The 6,540-nt window shown below is 39.9% G+C and overlaps 1 non-coding gene across 1 annotated transcript; it reads right to left on the bottom strand.

Annotated features, from left to right (window-relative positions):
* Positions 1–3,096: 3,096 nt before the first annotated feature.
* Positions 3,097–3,175, bottom strand: TRNAV-CAC (transfer RNA valine (anticodon CAC)). The gene is given in 2 exon segments: positions 3,097–3,132; positions 3,139–3,175. It is a non-coding gene; the product is annotated as a tRNA-Val (tRNA).
* Between the last annotated feature and the right edge of the window lie 3,365 nt (positions 3,176–6,540).

The raw sequence follows: 6,540 nt of genomic DNA, 5'->3' as shown, positions 1-6,540 counted from the left end.
CTGCAGGGGACACGGGTTCGTGACCCGGTCCGGGAAGATCCCACATGCCGCGGAGCGGCGGGGCCCGTGAGCCATGGCCGCTGAGCCTGCGCGTCCGGAGCCTGTGCTCCGCAACGGGAGAGGCCACAACAGTGAGACCACGTACCGCAAAAAAAAAAAAAAAAGAATAAAATGCTCTTCTTTTAATAACAGATTTTTGCCTGAATAACTCAGACAATTTCATTGATATTTCAATTAGCATTATCCATAAAATCATTTAAGTAAGAAGTTTTAAAATTAGAACCTCTAACTGAGGCATTCAAAACAAAAGATACAACATTCCAAAGCAAAGTGAAAGTTGGTTGTATGACCATTTTAAAAATAACTTTATATTTTGAAATAGTTCAAGACTTCCAAGAAATTACAAAAATAGTTCAGAGGGTCTCATGCACCCTTCACCAAGCTTTATATAATGTTAATATCTTACATAGCCATTATATATGTCAAAACTAGAATTGCATAACTCTTAAACTCCCCATTCATGTTGAGCCTATAAAAGCATCAAGTTGCTGGAGATCAAAATATAGGATTTTTGAAGGATGATACTTCTTCAGAAAGAACTCTGGGTATAAAATGTTCATTGCAGCTCTATTTACAATAGCCAGGACATGGAAGCAACCTAAGTGTCCATTGACAGATGAATGGATAAAGAAGATGTGGCACATATATACAATGGAATATTACTTAGCCATAAAGGGAAACAAAATTGAGTTATTTGTAGTGAGGTGAATGGACCTAGAGACTGTCATACAGAGTGAAGTAAATCAGAAAGATACAAACAAATACCATATGCTAACATACATATATGGAATCTAAAAAAAAAAAAAAGGTTCTGAAGAACCTAGGGGTAGGATAGGAATAAAGACGCAGATGTAGAGAATGGACTTAAGGACACGGGGAGGGGGAAAGGTAAGCTGGGACGAAGTGAGAGAGTGGCATTGACATATATACACTACCAAGTGTAAAATAGATAGCTAGTGGGAAGCAGCTGCATAGCACAGGGAGATCAGCTGGGTGCTTTGTGACCACCTAGAGGAATGCATACGGAAGGTGGGAGGGAGACGCAAGAGGGAGGATACATGGGGATATGTGTATATGTATAGCTGATTCACTTTGTTATAAAGCAGAAACTAACACACCACTGTAAAGCAATTACACTCCAATAAAGATGTTTTTAAAATTTAAATAAATAAATAAATCAAAAAACAAACAAACCAACCTCTGGGTATGCTAGGGGTCCCCCCTAATGCTTCATCCACAAGCGACCACAGATCTATAACAAATTTTATTTTCTATTATTTCTAAGAGGCCCTAACTGTCTGGAAAACTATAGGAGAATAAAACCTTAAGGTAACTATATGGGTTTTTGGTTTGGCTTTGGTTTTTTATTTCCTTAAAGCTTGGCAGCTTTTACTATTTTCTAATTCAAGGAGAATATTCAACAACAACAAAAAATTGTCTCTAGGTAACTGTGATACAAGACTTCAAAGGCAAAATTTCTTTTTCTTTAAATCTCTCATGAGCACATCTCTAATGTTATTTCTACTTTTGTAGCTGTCTCATTTTAGCAAAATTGTCATTGAAATCTACTTGGGAGAGAAGGGGAACGGCAGTCATATGCTCAGTGTGGTTTTTATCGGCCTGAACACAGACCAAACGCCTGCAGGTCTGTACCCTGGCAAGTCATACTTTATCACTGAGCATGCCTTTGTACCTCACTTCATGACTCAGTGCTTGACTGGTCCACCTCCTTCCAATTCTGCATCACCCATGTCCTCTCCACTCAGCTGAACCTCTTCTTTTGATCTATCTTTTCAGGTTTGGATTCTTCCTGGGATTTTTGCAATCCCTCAAATCTTAGACTTGGTCCACTAAAAATAGGGCATGTTTAATTCAAAATCCAATACCTTCACTTCATTCCTTTTGGGGAAAAAATTAATCATTTTATTTCTTATGTTAATGTTGTTGATCTTATTTTCAATTCATCTCTGCATTTCCTACTTTACCTAGCAGAGTGCCTTGGACATAATAGGAAATGAGTGAATGTCTAATGAATGGATGGATTCCTTCCATAAAGGAAGGAGCTGAAAGGATGACGAATTAAGGCAATTAGCCAGATAATTAAAACATTTTAAATTAAACATATAGAGACTGTCATACAGAGTGAAGTAAGTCAGAAAGAGAAAAACAAATATCGTATATTAACACATATATGTGGAACCTAGAAAAATGGTACAGATGAACTGGTTTGCAGGGCAGAAATAGAGACACAGATGTAGAGGACAAACGTATGGACACCAAGTGGGGAAAGTGGCGGGGGTGGTGGTGGGGTGGTGGTGTGATGAATTGGGAGATTGGGACTGACATGTATACACTGATGTGTATCAAATGGATGACTAATAAGAAAATAAATTTTTTAAAAAACACATTTTTTTCTAACATTTGGACAGTTCAGCAAGAGTTTTTTTTAATTATACAGATAATTACTTTAATATACCACATCACTCTTTGCACATGTGTGAGACCCAATATTTATATACAAATACAGTCTTACAAAAAGTAGGTAACCCCAGTTGGATTAAAAATCATGTTCATGGAAAATTTCTAAATGAATACAAAAGATACTGTTACCAATAAATATTATTTCTGGAGAGTGAGGAAAGGGAATTTTTTGATCAATGAGGTCACCAGACTTACAATTTTTACAGTGTATGCTTCTGTACTGTTTTTTTAATTAATTTATCTTCTTTCTTTCTTTCTTTCTTTCTTCCTTCCTTCCTTCTGTCCTTCCTTCCTTTCTTTCCTTCTTTCTTTCTTTCTTCCTTCCTTCCTTCCTTTCCTTCTTTCCTTCTTTCTTTCTTCCTTCCTTCCTTCCTTTCTTTCCTTCCTTCTTTCTTCCTTCCTTCCTCCCTCCCTCCCTCTCTCTCTCTCCCTTCCTTCCTTCCTTCCTTCCTTCCTTCCTTTCTTTCTTTCTTTCTTTCTTTTCTTTTCTTTTCTTTTCTTTTCTTTTCTTTTCTTTCTTTCCTCTCCCATGCCACACGGCTTGTGGGATCTTAGTTCCCCAACCAGGGATTGAACCTGGGCCCTCGGCAGTGAAAACGTGAGTGCAGAGTCCTAACCACTGGACCGCCAGGGAATTCCCACTTCTGTACTGTTTTAATTTTTCATGAGCATGTATTACTTTTCAATATTAATTTTTAAGATTATATTAACTAAGCAGAAAGCTAAGCAGAGGTACTGTGGTCCTGAACTTTTGAGCTTATAGCCTTCATTGACTCATAGTGGGGAACACAAAAACAAATGCCTCCAGAGCACAGGCAGGTAATGTAAGTAAGCAAACTGGGCTGCAAATAGATTATGGCAAAGGGGGCAGTGCCTGCTCTGTCTAAAGTGGCCAGGTGCTACCCAATTAGCAACTCTAGCTAATTGCTGCTATGCAGGAATATGGGTCCAATGCTGTCATCACTCAATTTTCAAAGGAAGTTAGAGGTCTGGAAAATTTTTGGTGTAATTTCCTGATTTTTAAATGAAAGCAATTGATTTTAAAATTTTATAGTTTAAGATGTAGACCAAACAAAACATGTCTATGGCCCAGATCCAACCTGTGGGTCACCAGTTTGCAAGCTCTGACTTAGGTAGTAGTTTAGAATAATTTGTTTGTTCTTTTAAAAACAGATGAGATGTCTCAGGAAATTTACTCATCTGTTGCCTGTTTTCCTCCTATCCAAAATAGCAGTCAGTGTTCCAGAGCATACAAAAGGCTTTAGGTATTGCCATGATGACTGAGCTATTAGGACCCAGAAACTGTCAAGCCTCTGCAGACTTGCTAACTGATTCCCAATCAGCATAGCATTCTGGGGCCAGTCACAAAGAATAAGGTCTCAGGCGTGGTAGCAGCTTTTCCTGAGAAGGCTGTGAAGGCCAAGAATTGAAATGAGGTTGATAGAAAAGAATCAAATTGGAGTGGTCTTCAAGCCTTAGAGTTATGGCCAATTGGATTATAAACTTTAAAATAGTCATGGTGGCCAAATTTAGATTATGCCTAATGTGATGTTTGGGTATGAGCAGGGTTCAAGACAAATAAAAAGCATTTATTCCACATAAAGACATTGGGAGGCTGATACACATTTAAAAAGATGAGTACCTCCCAGCTTCAGGCTTAGTATTCAAGGTCGAGCCATAAGGGAAGAATAATTCAGAATAACCCAATGGAGTCTATTTTTCACTTAAAATCATTTTTATCACCATTCAATAAAGACCATGAAGATAGTGCAGTTACCCTGCAAATGAATTCTGTCAAGTTACTTTTTGCTCAATTAAGGTTTCATGCCAGGTATTTTCCCCTTACAGATAACAATGTCTGCCACACCACTCACCAGCACTCGCCATTGAAAACTTAGCTGAAAACCAAGAAATAAATAACATTAACCAACAAAAGCCCTCAAAGCATCCAAAATTACCTTTGCAAGGCCAGGAAGTAAGGACCACAAGGCTGTTTAGAGGGGCATCTCTCCCTCCACACAGCACATGTTGAGACCAGTTGGCACACAACGCTGAGAAAATGGACTCTGGTTCTTCTGTTCAATGAGGTTGGAAGCAGCAAATGAATACAACACAGCACTTCATAAGCACTCCATATATTTATCAAGTGATATATATGAATACTGGAAACAAAACACAGCTAAAACTATCAGCCAGCTGCCTGACAGGAAGAGAGAAGGCAGATATCCTGAAGAGTTGACACAGACTTAAAATAACACCTTGGTCTGAAGATATTAAGGGTGGGAATAAAGCTCCTGAAAGCCTCACTCTACTCTGCACAGTGCCAAGCTGCTGCTCTTCCCTGGTTGAGATGGTCTGCTCTGGGGCCCGGGTGCCTGGGTTCCATTGTTACCAACTGGCTGGTTGAAGCGGGACAAGTAGCTTAACCTCTCCTTTTTTTTTTTTTTTTTTTGTTGAAGTATAGTTGATTTACAATGTTGTGTTAGTTTCAGGTGTACAGCGAAGTGATTCAGTTATACGTATACATATATGTATTCTTTTTCAGATTCTTTTCCCTTATAGGTTATTACAAAATACTGAGTGTAGTTCCCTGTGCTGTACAGTAGGTCCTTGTTGGTTATCTATTTTATATTTTTATGTATATCGGTGTGTGTGTGTGTTAACCTCTCTTAACTTGGATTTCCTCATCTACAAAATCTATCTGCCTCATAGGGTTATGAGGATTCAATGAGTTAACGTTTGTTAAAAAAAAAAAACAACAACAACTTAGAAGAGTGCCACATACATAAAAAATACTCAATAAGGTTATCTCTGGATGAGGGTGCTGTGTCATCCCTGAAAAAGATTAGATTATGTTCAGGATAATCTAATTAATAAGACAGGAAGTAAGTAACAAATGTATGGCAGACCCTCTCCCAAAATTCTTAAAACAAAAAGTTTTGGTTGGGGCTTCCCTGGTGGCGCAGTGGTTGAGAGTCCGCCTGCCGACGCAGGGGATGTGGGTTCGTGCCCCAGTCTGGGAAGATCCCACATGCCGCGGAGCGGCTGGGCCCGTGAGCCATGGCCGCTGAGCCTGCGCGTCCGGAGCCTGTGCTCCGCAATGGGAGAGGCCACAACAGTGAGAGGCCCGCGAACCGCAAAAAAAAAAAAAAAGTATTTAAGAGGCTGAGCTTTATACTTTATACTTTTCATTCCATCACAAAGGAGGGCTAAAAAAAATTTCAACCTTCTATAAACTCCTTCAGAATCAGAAGTGTATAACTGCCTTTATTTCCCCTCTCAATGACTAGCATAGGCTTAGAACTGTTTGGCCTCATTTTTGGCCATTTGAGTCTGACGGACCCTCACCCACACATAAGCAAGATTGAAACACTGTTTAAATTTGGATTCAGAATACCCTAGCCATGCTTTCCTCTTGATTTCAATTTCCTTCTGTTTCTCTTATCTCCTCTGCTTCAAACTCCTGACTCCATTGCCCAGCTTTGGCCTCCATATTTGCCCCATGGATTTGGTGTTCGCCTTTCCTCCCCACTGTGTTCTGACATCAGTCACTCACTACTTGAACAGTCATCATCTACGCTCTCACCAGTGCTGGCTACATAATCTGTGGAGCCCAGTGAAAAATGAAAAAGTGAGGCCTCTTGTTTAAAAAGCAGAAGAAAAAGTTTTTCCCTTTTTCTTTGTGGTCCCTCTCTTGACTTGTCATGGTGTTTTATACTTGCTGCTTGATGTTGCACTCCCTCATGCTTGAGGACACTTGAGGGACGAGTGTGTCCCAGTCCCACAATTCAACAGGCGACCCGTGTGTGGCATGCCTGGCCCCATCCCTTCCTGCCTCATGCCCAGGCCCCAACCAATGGATGCTGGGGGTGCTGGCAGTTGAGAAGCAGGGAGAAACAAGTGGTGAAAAGCAAGATGGCTTATGAGCTGAAGCCCCAAGTCCCTGGTTCATGCTCCATTGTCCCATCCAACTTCACTTATAAAACACAAATTCAAAAA

The sequence above is a fragment of the Globicephala melas genome, chromosome 3 (assembly GCF_963455315.2).
Source record: "Globicephala melas chromosome 3, mGloMel1.2, whole genome shotgun sequence".
Taxonomy (NCBI): domain Eukaryota; kingdom Metazoa; phylum Chordata; class Mammalia; order Artiodactyla; family Delphinidae; genus Globicephala; species Globicephala melas.
The sequence above is the reverse complement of the archived record's forward strand: the minus strand, read 5'-3'. Positions and strand labels throughout refer to the sequence as shown.